This window comes from Glycine max, chromosome 5 (assembly GCF_000004515.6).
Source record: "Glycine max cultivar Williams 82 chromosome 5, Glycine_max_v4.0, whole genome shotgun sequence".
Lineage (NCBI taxonomy): Eukaryota > Viridiplantae > Streptophyta > Magnoliopsida > Fabales > Fabaceae > Glycine > Glycine max.
This window is the reverse complement of record NC_038241.2, coordinates 10,657,755-10,672,757: the sequence shown is the minus strand read 5'-3', so window position 1 is coordinate 10,672,757 and position 15,003 is coordinate 10,657,755. Positions and strand designations below refer to the sequence as shown.

Here is a 15,003-nt window from a genome sequence, read left to right as displayed (position 1 = left end):
CAAACAGTTCTATTCTTTAATAATCAATTGTACAATATACTATAATCACTGCATAATATAATGTGAGTTATAACAACGTGAAATAGAAGACAATTGATATAAAATATTGAGAAGTCGACAATCGATATACAATTCTACTCTTGTGTGATCACTTCTTGCAAACAATACTATAGATTTTAAATACTAAGAATCCACCAAGAATAACAACAACCAATCTATAATTTTTAAAATAACAATGACAATTCCATTCATATCACCACTTTCACATAGACACACATCGAGAAAAATACATACATACATATATATATATAATATATATATATATATATATATATATACATACATATATATATATATATATATATATACAACAACACATACACATGATTTTATTAATACCAAAATATGCTAGATCAGTTAAACACCTTATCTTTTAAATCACATTATAAGTTAAAAAACTAAGGATAAATAAGGCTGACTAAATAGCGGTAGTAGAAGTTAGTGGACTACAATCCTTTGGAACTTGGTTTGTCTGGGAGAATTAGAGTCCTCACAGAAAACCCTTTTCATTTTGTTTTAATTTATTTCAATTTGAATTTCAGTTTTTTTACTCTATCTTCCCTTTTCATCTCTATTTTCTAACGTGCCTCGATTTTACTGATTTTTTAGAAACTGCACACACAACAGTTTCACAGGGACATTGATTGAGAAGAAATGGGTGCTGGCACAGTTGATACTGCAATTACTTCAACCATGGGAACGTGTAAAATAGTTTAATGACTAGGTGAACTTTACATTATTAATCTATTAATTAATCTATTAAGCCGAAAACCTCATGCAAAAAATTAACGCATTTAAGGCCCAACTATTACATGCACACCACAAACAGCACTAAAGTCCAATCACTTCTGAAACCATTCACAAAAAAACTGTTCGGTTACTTCCACAACTATTCACGTTAAGGCTCTTCATATCATCACTGCCTTTCGCATTCAAGAAGCAACTATTTACTTGCACCGTTTCCAACAAAAACCTACCGCCACTTATGCCATTGAAAAGATAAATCAATTAACCAAGTCCACTCAACTATTAACCCATATTACCCGTTCCTCTGGAAACATCATCTTAACATCATATCACCATACTTTTACTTCAGAAAAACCCAAGATGAGTATCTCATCCTCCACCGCTTCAACTAGAGTAAGGAACTACTCTTACAAAGTTTATATCTTCCAATGCATTATTTTTTCGCTTTAAATTTTTGACATTAGTAAATCTTTTGTTCATGCAGATCAGATATCCAATTGTGAGACCACCTGCAATCATCCAATTCAGAGCAGCTTTCCACAATGACCAGGTTATAGTTTAAAATACAAAAAGCTTTTTTTCCTTCCCTTGCATCTGTTGGTTATTGCTTACATTCCATTTGCATGGTTTTTGATTGATCATATCATTTCTCTTCGTTATGTTTTTTCCCTGTTTCCTGCATTGCGTGTTCTGTTTTTGCCTATTTCTGTTGACTTCCATGCTTCCATTGCATTTGCATGCTTTTCGATTCACCACATTACTACTTTAAATATATAGCATTTTACTTTGTCTGTGGATTTCGCGTGGAAGTTTATATCATTTTGATTTAGTTCCTTTAACTTTTTTCATTTTCTCTTTTGACATATTATTTCTTTTCATACAATTTCTTGCTTTTTATATCCAAACATTCATAGAGATACCCGCATTTTACCATGAACAATGGGCACCCAATTACCCACACGAAGTTCGGTTCAAATACAATGGAGCAACCTACCCAATACGAGTCCAGCAACATCGAGGCAGATATTTTTTTGCAGATGGGCTCGCAGACGTCAGGGCAGATTTAAAAATCTACGAGTCTATTATCATCAACTTCTTTGCCTGCGATGATAACACCATTTTTTATCTACATTTTACACCTCCCCTGAATCAACAGACATGTGGTCGACCAATACTTCATTCCCATCTACATGCCTGGACAACTGAAATAACCCAATGTATACTGGGTGCTCCCCAACCAGTGGTAATATGCAATCACATTAACTTGCATTATTATGAGAATTTCAATAACAATATTAATCTGTATAAATGATACGCAGGAAATCCCATCACATGCAAGGAAATATCTGAAACAATGTAAGAATCACTTGACAATTTTAAGAAAGAATGCACCTCCTCTGCAATGGGACGTCGTTACACTTGACCGCGACATTAAAGATAAAAGCATTGTCTGGCCATGGTACAAGTTTCTCAGGAAAAACGATTTCCATCACGGAGACGAGGTATCATTCTACTACCGGCCACATGAAAGAATTTGGGAAATAGTCATCAGAAGAGAAAGGAAGTGGCTATAATTTTCGCTTTATATCTAATTATATTTTGTTTTATATGTAATTATATTTTGTTTATTTTCTCTGGACAATCTCTGTTTCATCAACATTATAATTATATATCTATTTAATGTTCAATTATACTCCTGTGATTGCAATTTTACTAACCAAGTGACCCATGCGTATGCACGGGTTACAGACTAGTTATATAATAAAAGGTAATACATCCAAATGTATCTACTAGACTATCCCATCCCACAAATACATATGAAAGTAGAGTTAAGTCAAAATAAGGATGATATCCTTGTAAAGACAAACATCACAAGAAAGGGGTTAAATTGTGATTTTAAAAAAAAATTAAATATTTTTTGAAAACACAAATCTTATCATCTAAAAAATAGATAAAAATTTTCCCAAACAAACAAAATCATAAAATCGAAATAGATTTTGCAAAAATATATTTTTAAAAGCAAAATCAAATTCACATCAAACGTTAGATATAACAAAGAATATGTTCGGTCCTTAACAAACCACAAGTTTCACTAACTTTTAAAAATTAAAAGTATTTGTCATTGTCATTTCTAACTCTTAAACAACTAGCTTTACGCCGAGCTTGAATAATCAAATATTATTTGTTCTACCAAGCCACTTTTGACTTTAAAACAAATCAAAATATGTGTTGTTTGATTGGTTGATTAGTACTTAATCATTCTATGGACGAATTAACAATCTAAACACTTAATCTTTTCTCTCAAGATATTTGTTGTTATGAATCCTCTATCACTAGCGAGTATAAAAGAAAATAAAAGTGCACAAATTGAATCATAATTGTAACTTGCAAAATCAAATTGCATAATGCAGAAATGTATCAAACTTGTATTTCAAATGCTAACCATTGGAAGGCATTGTTCTTAATTATATTAATGTCTCATAAATTCATATTTTAATTTAATCCTTAGGTTGAGAAACCACATTCACTCAAGGCCTAACCTTACTGGTTATTAGGATTGGTCCTTTGGTATTAAGTTTAACTATAGTGATTGGTGGTCCAAATTAATAGGAAAAAAAAGAAGAGAGAGAACCAAAACAGAGTGTAAAAAGAACTTACAGATAAAGAACTTGTCAGCTTACAACCTGCAAACAAGAACCAAAATAAAGTTCATCTTCTCTAATTGGTTTAACTGGCTATACTTTTTTTCCCAAACAGAACAAAATGATACCGTGTTGTCAACTTTCGAGACATGCTGATTTATTTGCTTTAGTTTCTTTTTTAGCACATTTTCTTTTCTTCAAGGAATAATGATCAATGTGAACTTTAGCTTTCTTCTTAAAAAGAAAAGTGAACTTTATCTACTTTTCATTGACTGAAATAAGACAAGAGAAACAAAGCCATTGAAATAAGATTTTATCCTTGTAACTGTTGGTAAATATTTGTATTTTAATTTAAAATTTATAAATATATATTAATTATATTAATTCTATTTTATAAAATAAAATATTTATTTTAGATTTTCTTAAGATTTTGTTTTAATGAGTCAACTAGTTTGTTATATTTGTTTTGACAACTGTAGATTGGTTTCCAACGATCATATTTTGTTTGTTGCATTTGTGCCTATATATATATATATATATATATATATATATATCTTTCCTCTTTTCTAAAAAGATGACAGAGATATAATTGTCTCTTTATTTTCCTATAAAAAAATTATCTCTTTATTTTCCTATAAAAAAACTTATTTTTGTGAGAGCAAGAGCATTGGTGCTTAGAAGGTTCGAGGATCCTTTCGTTGCACACGATCGGAACTAACGGGTTGTCGTATATTGGGAGAGGAGCGCAATCAAATTTTCCTACCAGTGCACTGGGGCGTTTTCTCTCTAAGGATAGCGTTTACGCGCTTCAACCCAGGCTATATCTTTATTCCCCTAATTTATTTTTTCCTTGTGCTTATTGTATGTTATAATGCATTATTCATGTGTTGTCAATTGAATTTATTTTGCTACTGTTATTTTTTTATTTAATTAAAGGCTTTTCATTTTTCTTCTTATTTATTTCTTTCATTTTTTATTTTTTTTTCTAACAGTCTTAGAGAGAAAAACGTTTTAGAGAGAAAATGTTTTATACTTTCTTCTTGCATAGTCTTTTCTGCTGTAGCATTCTATCTTATCAAAATGTTTATCATGAATATGATTTTGTTCTTTTTTTATTAGCCTAAAAAAAATTACAGGTGAAAATGCAATGCATTATGTTCCATTAAAAATGTTTTTATTATTTTATTTTATTTCCTGAAATTTTAAATTAGTATGAGATTGTTGAAAAATATTTTCTTTGTCAATTGTATTTTTAAGATAAAATGCTTTTAGAATTAGTTTGTGTGAAAATAAAACTAAAAGCATCTCACTACTTTCATTCCTGCCTTAGGAAGTTATCTTTTACTTGGTCAAATGATCCTGTGAACACAAGTCTTTAAAATCAGGACGTTTGTTGTTTGGTTTTTTAATTTCTATTGTTTAACGTTATTATTATTACTGCAAGTATTTTGTGCTACATGTTGATTGATTATCTCTTTATATATAACTCATTGATAAAAGATAAGCCATTGAAAATATAACACACAAAAATAATAAAATAAACACTTTGGTGAAGCTTTATATTCTGCATTTCGTATTCTTAATAGAGTACCTTATAAAAAAAATTTTAAAAAACTTTATGAGCTATGGAGAAAAAGAGAATCAAATCTGAAATATCTTAAAATGTGGGGGTGTCTAGTAAAGGTTAATATCCCTATTAATAAGAAAAGGAAAATTGAAAAAAAATGTTAATTGTATTTTGTTGGATATTTTTTACATAATACTACTTGTAGATTTTTAGTTTTTAATTCAGAAGTGACTGAAATTTCTAATGTTATTATTATGCAATTTAGAGATGTCACTTTCTTTGAAAATCTTTTTCCTTAAAAAATAAATTGTTAAATCTTTATATGGTTTGAAACAAGCTCCAAAGCAATGACACAAAAGTTTGATTAAGTTATTCTTTTGTATGATTTTCAAATTAATGATAGTGATAAATATGTGTATGTGAAACAATTTGATGATAATGGATGTGTCATTTTATGTTTGTATCTGGATGACATATTGATATTTGGTAGTAATATGCATTTCATAAATTATGTGAAGTCCTTATTGTTTAGAAACTTTGACATAAAAGACCTTGGTCAAGTAGATGTGATTTTGGGAATTAAGCTTATAAAGAAAAATGATGGCATGACTTTTACCCAATCTTATTATGTTGAAAAGCTATTGAAGAAGTTTAATTATTTTGATGCGAAACATGTTTTTACTTCTTATGACTCATCCATCAAGTTAAAGAAAAAATTGAGTAAAGGAATTTCTTCACATAAATATTCTCAAAGTATCGGTTCTTTGTTGTATTTGATAAACTTCTCTAGGTCTGTCTGATATTGCACATGCAGTTGGTAGATTAGAAAGTAATTGAGGGATTTAGTGATACAAAATTGAAGTTCTGATTTTGATGAAATAAAATTGACAAGTGGTTATGTCTTTGCTTTAACTGGTTGTGCAGTATCATGAAAATCTTCTAGTCAAATTATTATTTCATATGAAAGCAAAAATTATTGCTTTAAATATTGCTACTAGTGAGGCTAAATTTCTTAAAAATGTATTATGCGATGTATACCTCCAATTCCAATGCACTGTGATAGTCAAATTGTTATATCTAAAGTGACTAGCAAAATTTTAATGAAAAAAGAAGACACTTAAGAGTAAGACATAAGTCTATAAGAAATTTGATTTCTCATGGTGTCATTTCTCTTGAGTCGTCGAGGGGAATGAGACTAAAACCCATTATTTAGTTACAACAATGGACACCCGTCTCCGTGTGATTGGTGATCCCATGAATGGAGTTCAATGGATAACAACGAAATTGTTTGTTGACTAAAGTACACCAAAATAAAATTTGGTGGAGTTGTTCTGTTTCTCATTCCTATGACGAGGTGTATTATAAATATTGACAATATTAAGGTTGAGGTATTTATATATGTGTATTTTTGGTAAAAAAAAATACCTCTTAATGAATCTGATGACAATTATTGTAGGGGTGGGGGTCACAACCCACTCTTTGAGGATTCACCTAGTGAGTGTGGTGGTGGGGCCGCCACTGTGAGATATAGGCTAATCTCTAAGTGACACTCACGAAACAAGATACAAGCGCAAGGTCGTGTAACGTGCTACCACTGATTAGAACCTAATTGAACGTCAATATTGTAGGGGTTGTGTACTAAAGTTCGGTTAAAGAATATGTAGTTCAAGACAATTAAGTCACTACATTTTTCTTGGGTGGAAGTTCATAAACACTAGGTATAAGGGTCAAACCCAGAAGGTTCCTTATACCGAAATACAATATCACATGCTCTTTCTCTCATGTTTCTATACAAATTATCTTTTAGAAAATATATCTTAAAATTTTAAATTATGTGGGGGAATGTTGGTAAATATTTGTGTTTTAATTTAAAATTTATAAATATATATTAATTATATTTTATAAAATAAAATATTTATTTTAAATTTTCTTAAGATTTTGTTTTAATGAGTCAACTAATTTGTTATGTTTGTTTTTGACAATTGTAGGTTGGTTTCCAACGATCATATTTTGTTTGTTGCATTTGTGCCTATATATATATATATATATATATATATATATATATATATATATATATATATATCTTTCCTCTTTTCTAAAAAGATGATAGAGCAACGTCTGTTTTCTTTCTCCCAACAAATTGTCTCTTTATTCTCCTATAAAAAGATTTATTTTTGTGAGAGCAAGAGCATTGGTGTTCAGAAGGTTCGGGGATCCTTTCGCTGCACACGATCGGAACCAACGGGTTGTCATATCTTGGGAGAGGAGCACAATCAAATTTCCCTCCCAGTGCACTGGGGCGTTTTCTCTCTAAGGATAGCGTTTACGCGCTTCAACCCAGGCTATATCTTTATTCCCCTAATTTATTTTTTCCTTTTGCTTATTGTATGTTATAATGCATTATTCATGTACTGTCAATTAAATTTATTTTGCTACTGTTATTTTATTATTTAATTAAAGGCTTTGCATTTTTCTTCTTACTTATTTATTTCATTTTTTATTTTATTTTTCTAACAATAACATGATACACTATACTTTTTAGTCTCTTTCCTCAACAACCACAAGGGATAATTAATACAACTTGGACTAGAGTATATTCCCGAGCTTGAGTTTAAACTTTGCTTTAAGGCATCAACAAAATGAAGAAAATTAGGCATTGGAAGCAATAGCAAGTGAATTAAAACTTAAATAGTTACAAAATTGACAAACCAAATACTAAATTCCACAGTGAGTATAAGAAAGAAAAAGTACCCGTTAAGTAATAAGTGAAGGTGCGGCAAGTGTGTGAGAGGGTTAGGGTTTTGCGAGTCAACTGGGAGGGTGTTTGGCGGCACGGTGGCACGATGGCGTGGTTGGTGGCGCGAGCACAGACCTGCGACTGCGACCAAGAAACAAGGGCAAATCTGTTGTGGCGCTTGGCATGGTGGCAACCAGCACCGTCGAACGTGAGCAGGGACTGCCAAACGTGGAGTGCTTGTGTGTTATGTTTCTTTGTGTGCGTTGTGTGGTTTTATTTTTAGTGTTTTTTGTCCTAAGTGTGTTCGTGTATTTTTTTACTAATTTTGTTTTTATTTTATTAAATCTTTTTTTAGTTTTTCTAGGCTTGCTTTAACTTTAGTAAAATTGTTTTTTTCTAAGATTATTTATTTTTACTAAGTTTATTTTTATTTTTTGTAAGTGTTTTTTTAGTCTTTTAGACTTATTTTAACTTTAGTAAAATTGTTTTTACTAAGACTTTTTTATTTTTACTAAATGTTTTTTTAGTCTTTTAGGTTTGTTTTAACTTTAGTAAAATTGTTTTTAGAGAAAGCTATTTATTTTTAAAGAAAAAATAACAAAAAAAAGTATAATTTTTAGAAAATTTAATGTTTATAGATTGTACACTCAATTATTTTATCCAACTTTTAATTTAAAAGGAGTTTTTAAAGTATAAAAATGAAAAATAATAAGCAATTTTTACTTATTTTTTAAAGTTCTAATTTTTTACTTTAACTTATAATTAACTTTAAGCCAAAAAAGTATGGGCCAACAGAACCTAAGGCTATTTCTATCCCCTAATGAAAATTATAATTTAATTATTTTTATTAATTTTTCCTAACTTAATTATAACTCAATTATCTTTATTAATTTTTCTCAAATTATTTTATAACTTTATCAATATAATATTTAATAATTATTTTTATTAAAAATAATTAAAAAAAGAGCTTAACATGTAATGTATGAAATTAAAAAAATTAAACTTAGACTCTTTTACATAATCAAGTGCGAGTGGTATCTCAAAAAAAATAAAGTGGTATCTTAAAAAAAGTGAGTATAGTACACATTTATATATGTTAGTGCATGCCTTTTTTTCTCATAATATAATTAATTTTACTATTTTTAAAATATATATTTAATCTTAAAAATATTTTTTATAAAATAAAAAATTATTAATTTATCAACATGCATCACATTTATATATGTTACACTAAAGTCATATTGAAAAGTGATGAATGCATAAGTTACACTTCGAACTTTAATAAATCATTATTGGACCTTGGTTAGTGAATATGTTAAATTAAGGCTTAATTATAAAATTCATCCCTTTATTTGCCTATTTCACCAAATTGGTCCCCCTATTTTTTTAATTCACTAATCGAGTCTCCCTATATTTCAAAATTCACTATTTGAGTCTTCAAAGCTAATTTTAACTGTTAACTGTTAAATTTTTAGAATGTAAAAGAAATACTTGAGGAAGGACTAGAACCATGATCCTTGGAATGAGTTGTGACACCCTCTACCCCAACATACATAAAATGCAGAATCTAATTAAATCAATTTTATTCAATAAAATCGTAAGTAAGTCAACAAGGGTAAAAAGTACACATTCGCATTAATCACCAAACAAAACTCCAAGGAATGAACTAAAGACTCGACATGTGAGACAAAATGATAAAAACTACATGTTCAGAACTTCATGCAATTAATACATAAACCAATGCTCCAATATCACATCTTATCAGAGCATTATGTCCTGACGTCCTCCAGCACAAGATTTCTTAAAGCAATCCACCTAGTCATCTGCTTCCACGAACACAAGGTTCGAGATTATCATAGGATCCAAACATAAACAACACACAGGGAGTGATTTATCACATTCCTAACTAATAGAGAGAAACAAGACAACATGTAAATATACATATCATATAAATGAAATACAACTTACTTAAATATAGTTCACATCATTCCATCACTTGGCACGTAACATCACATCTAAACACAACACCTCTCATTCATTTTCACATCATTCACGTACTCAAGGATCAAAACACAATATCACTCAACCAATCAATATCGATTAATACACAAGCGTTGTGCAACAAATATACTAAGACTCAATCCTATATGCAATGTGGTACCATGTTAGTTAAAAATCTCGTCGGGCGCCTAGGAGTATATGACAAAACAGACCACATACTGGTAAGTCAGGTCACTTTCACTAAGTAAAATCATAGGAAGACAATTCATGGTCACATTATTTTGCGAGAATGCTCAAACCATGTGGGATCGGCACAAACTTAAAGGAGCACTCAAACCAAGTGTATTTACTCCCAAGGCCTAGACTCTGAATAGTCTGTCAGATCCTCTCTCTCCTGATTCAGGTCCAACCTAGAAAACATTTTAGCACGCAAACTCTATCTATGAACTATATAAAACACACAACTCCTTAATTGTTCTTAAAATAGTTTTTACTCGTTGTGCCTCAAAGTGAATAAACTTACTGGGTTCCTACAACGCATCTCATCACAATACTTGTAGCGCATTAACTCATCGCCCTTAAAAGGTCTTACAATCGTGTGATTGTATGGTTCATGGCTCACAACTCAATGTATACAACATCTCAATACATGTGTGATCTCACAATTTAATGCATACTCAACTTGTCACTTACACACAATTCATCACACTTCCATAATCCCAAGACAACACGTTATCACGCCTCATGCATCATATACATGTCAGACACTAATAATATTAATATGTTATGTTCATATGATTAAACCCCTCAAACAATCTCACATAATCATATCAAAATCAAATGAATCAAAATCATAGGTCAAAAACACGAAAACACTAAGAGCACTCAATTTTATCAACCAATTCGCATCAGGATATCAATTGACCCATCAAACATAATAATATCATAATTATAATCGTAAAGGCGGAATTATAATACAGTCAATATCCCAAAATGAATCCCAATTTAATCCTCTAAGGATCCCTGCACATGTTCATTCTAAACCCAATTGTGGTAAACTCATCCCTTACCTCTAAGCGGGCTCATGCCTGTAGTCCGACAGTGATAGTGACATCTCTAGTGGTTCCCTAAGATTCCTCAAGCTTTTTCTCTTGTTGCTCTGCTAGGGCTCCCAAGCGTTAGAGAGAAGGAGAACAGATTGGAGCCTCAATTTCATTGTCTAGGTACGAGGGATATTTCTCTATCCACAGATATTATATTGCAAATCCCAACGATGTTGATGTGCAGAAATGAGTTCCTAACTTGGTGTTCAAATTTCATGACAATCCAACGATTAACGAGTCAAGGATTGTAGTTTTACTAGAACAAGTTTGGGTGTATGCGAGACGAAGAGAGTTACGTGAGAGGGATATTTCTCTCACCATATACATTGTTTGGCAAATCCCGACAGTGGGGTTGTGTGAAAATTAGTTCCAAACCTGAGTCATTGAAGTTTCATATAATCTAATTTAGTCTTTATGTTCTATAAAAATACTTATTTTTAGTCCATCCTCATATAATTCTCACAAATAACGTTAAGTTTTGTCTGATGTGACAAACATAGTGTATTTTTTAAAATTGATTAAAATGACGTGGAAAATTGTTTTATTTTTCTTAAAAAAAGTTATTAATATCTCTCCCCCAAACACATCGAACAATAACTTTTAAAGATTCCATTTTTGTCTTCTATCGATGTCATTTTTCAACAATTCTTACATATTTGTTCTTATGTCTTCTTCTGATTTTGTTTGTTTATTGAATGTCGTTTTTGTGATTTTTCATGGTAAATGAACAATGTAATCTATTTGTCATATAGAAAATGATGTCAACACCATCTGTGAGGAGGGACTAAAAATAAGTTTTTTTTTTAAAAAAATATAGAGACTAAATTGGATAATATGAAACTACAAGACAAAAAACAAGATTTCATGAAATATAAGGACTAAAAACATATTTTTTTCTAATATTTTTATTTAATTCAAATAAAGACCTAAATTTTTTATGCATGACCTTAAATTTATATTTTTCTAAATTTTTTAATATGAAAAATATAGGGATTAAATTGGATAGTATGAAACTACAAGACAAAAAAACAAGATTTCATGAAAATATAAGAACTAAAAATATATTTTTTCTAATATTTTTATTTAATTCAATTAAAAACATATATTTATAATATGATATCATTCTTATGTAATATTTGATTATTGAATATATCATTCTATTCCTTGAATGACCTCAAAATAACAATTCTCTTCTTAACAAATATTGGATTATTTATTTCAGGAAAACCTCTTTGTTATGAGTTTTGTTGATATAGATGTTGGGGATGTTGTGCCAGTGAAGCCTCCCCCAATAGAAAGCACCCCTTTCAGGCTTGTGGAGACCGTCCAAGATTTGAAAGAGTTGGCTGCTAAGCTGCATTCTACTGATGAATTTGCATTAAAAACAAACATCACTTCATTGTGCATTAAGTTTTACTTTGAACTTTCCTTCTTGACCTATTATGTGTGCAACTATATATAATGATTCATGATTTGGAATATTTAGGTTGATTAAGAGCATAATCAATATCGCACTTTCCAAGGCTTAACTTGCCTGAAGCAAATCTCAACAAGGACTGCAGATTTTATTGTTAACACTTTGAAACTTCACAGTTCTATTCGACCCTATTTCAAGGAAGTATTTAAGGACCCTTCCAAGAGAAAAGTTAGTGGCACATGATTGATTTTTCTTTCAATTCATTATATTTGTTTCATTTTGTTGACCCTTTTTATGGTTAATTAGGTTATGCATGGAGCAGACAATGATGTTGTGTGGCTTCAACGAGACTTTGGAATCTACATTTGTAACTTGTTTGACACTAACGAAGTTTGCTTAAAATGACCCAACTATTCATTCAATATTGAAATTATTTCCTATATTATTTATGAAGGCTACAAATTGTATTAGTTTGTTTAGCAACCTGAAAAACTTGATAAAACGATGCACATGATTTCTTATCACCATAACCTATATTCCTTGATCACATTCACATGTTTGCAATTTATTACTATAATATTTTTTCCATTATTATATCATCGAGACTAATATATTTTAATTGAATTTATTAGGCTTTAAAGGTGTTAAAATTGGAGAGGAAGAGTTTGGAGTATCTTCTTTGTTATTTTTGCAACATTATTGCAAACAAGGAGTATGTTGTCTTTTTTTTTTTTTACACTTGAACTTTCTTGGATGATTTTTTCTTTTTTTAAAAAAATTAAACTTTGGAAGGTTTAAAAGTGAATTACTTGCAGATACCAGAGTGCAGATTGGAGACTATGCCCCCTTCCTTATGAAATGCTAAGGTATAAAAATATTTTTGAACACATCACATTTGATCCTCCTTTTGATTATTCCTTTTATTTTATTCTATTATTCTTTCTACAGGGCTAGATTTTAATGTTAGGCTACTGGTTAAGCAAGTGTAAGGACATATGTCAAGTATAAGAGGATGCCACAGCAGCAACCAAACAGCCAGAACCAGGGTTAGGTAGCTGACTAAGATCAATTACAGTTTAGTAGTTAGCCTTGTAACTGTTTAAGCCATTTAAAGGCAGTTAGTTAGTCATTAGCTATAAATAGAGACTGACTGCCTGGAATTATTGATTCGGGAGTAATCAAGGTGGTTGGTTAGGGAGGCTAGGCTCTAATCCCTAGATGTACTTTTGTACCACAAGAGTAATAAAACAAGATATTTGGCTGGTACCATCACTAGTATCAGGGCAAAATTTCGATCCTGAGATGTGAAGCTATTCATGGTTTCAACGCGAGGAAACATAGATGCACGTGTGGAATTTCTAGAACGAGGTTTTGAAGGCATGATCGACACGAATGAGGACGTTGCAAGTCTGAAGTGATTGTTTGAAGATGAACGCATCGACCGAGCGAAGCTGAAGGCACAAATGGCAGAGCTAATGGCGGCGGTGTGGAACTTGTCAAGCATCGATCATGCAAGCGACAATCACAACCTCGTAGAACATCAGAATCGTGATTGAGAGGTAAAGTGGCGGAAACTTGAGATTCCAATTTTTTACGGAGGAGATGCATTTGGCTGGACAAATAAGGTGGAAAACTATTTCGAGATTAAAGGTGTAGAGGAAGAAGATCGAATCCAAGTAGCCATGGTTGTAATGGAAGGAAAGGCACTGACCTGGTACCAGTGGTGGGAATTTCGCGTGAAAAGCCCTAATTGGACTAATTTCAAGCAAGTTGTGATTCAACGATTTCAGCCTTCAATGAACCAAAGCCCCTACGAGTTACTAGTCAGTCTGAAACTCGAAGGGACAGTAGAAGAATATCGCAAGAAGTTTGAATTGTATGCAGGTCCATTGAGAGGAATAAAATTTGAGTATTTGAAAGGCATATTTCTAAATGGGTTGAAAGAGGTGGTGAGGGCAGAGCTGAAGTTGCATCCAGTAAACTCCCTCCCTGAACTGATGGACTATGCACAAAGGATAGATGAGAAAATTCACTAATGGAAAAAGGTAATGTTGGAGGAAACAAAGGTGGTCCAACTAGAAGTTACAGTTCCTGAAGAACTACGACATGGGATCCAAGAAACAAAGGCACCACGACAAAAACAAAAGAGACAAGTTCGAGCTCAGAATCAAATAGTGTGAAGTCCCTTGGGGCATACAGAGTTAGGCCTTTTAGGAGGCTTTCAAATGCTGAGTTCTAGGAGAGGGCAGAAAAAGGACTTCGTTATCATTGTGATGGGAAATTTGGCCCTAGTCATACATGCCCTAATAAACAATTCCAAGTCCTTATTTTGGGAGAAGGACAAGATGAAGAAGACGAAATGGAAGTGGGGGCAATACATGAGAAATAACTGCAAAGTATTTAGTTTTCCTTGTATAGCATGTCAGGATTGACTTCAAAGAAATCCATCAGACTTTGGGGCAATATTGTCAAAAACAAAGTCATTGTATTGATGGATTGTGGTGCCTCTCATAATTTCATTCCTAATGCAATAGTGAAACAACAACAAATACCAATTACACCTATTAAACCATATACCATGGAAGTAGGGGATGGATGAAAAATCAGGTGTGAAGGAGTTTGCAAGAATGTCAAATTGCAAATCCAAGGAATGAAAATCCAGTAAGACTTATTTATCTTTGAAAATCATGTGAAAGTTGTCCTATCCCTGTTGGCTGAGAATAAGTTGT

At 31.4% G+C, this 15,003-nt stretch overlaps 1 pseudogene; it reads left to right on the top strand.

Moving 5' to 3' along the window:
• The window catches only part of LOC102666001 (uncharacterized), a 3,483-nt pseudogene extending 1,102 nt beyond the window's left edge, over positions 1-2,381 (top strand).
• Positions 2,382-15,003: the final 12,622 nt, after the last annotated feature.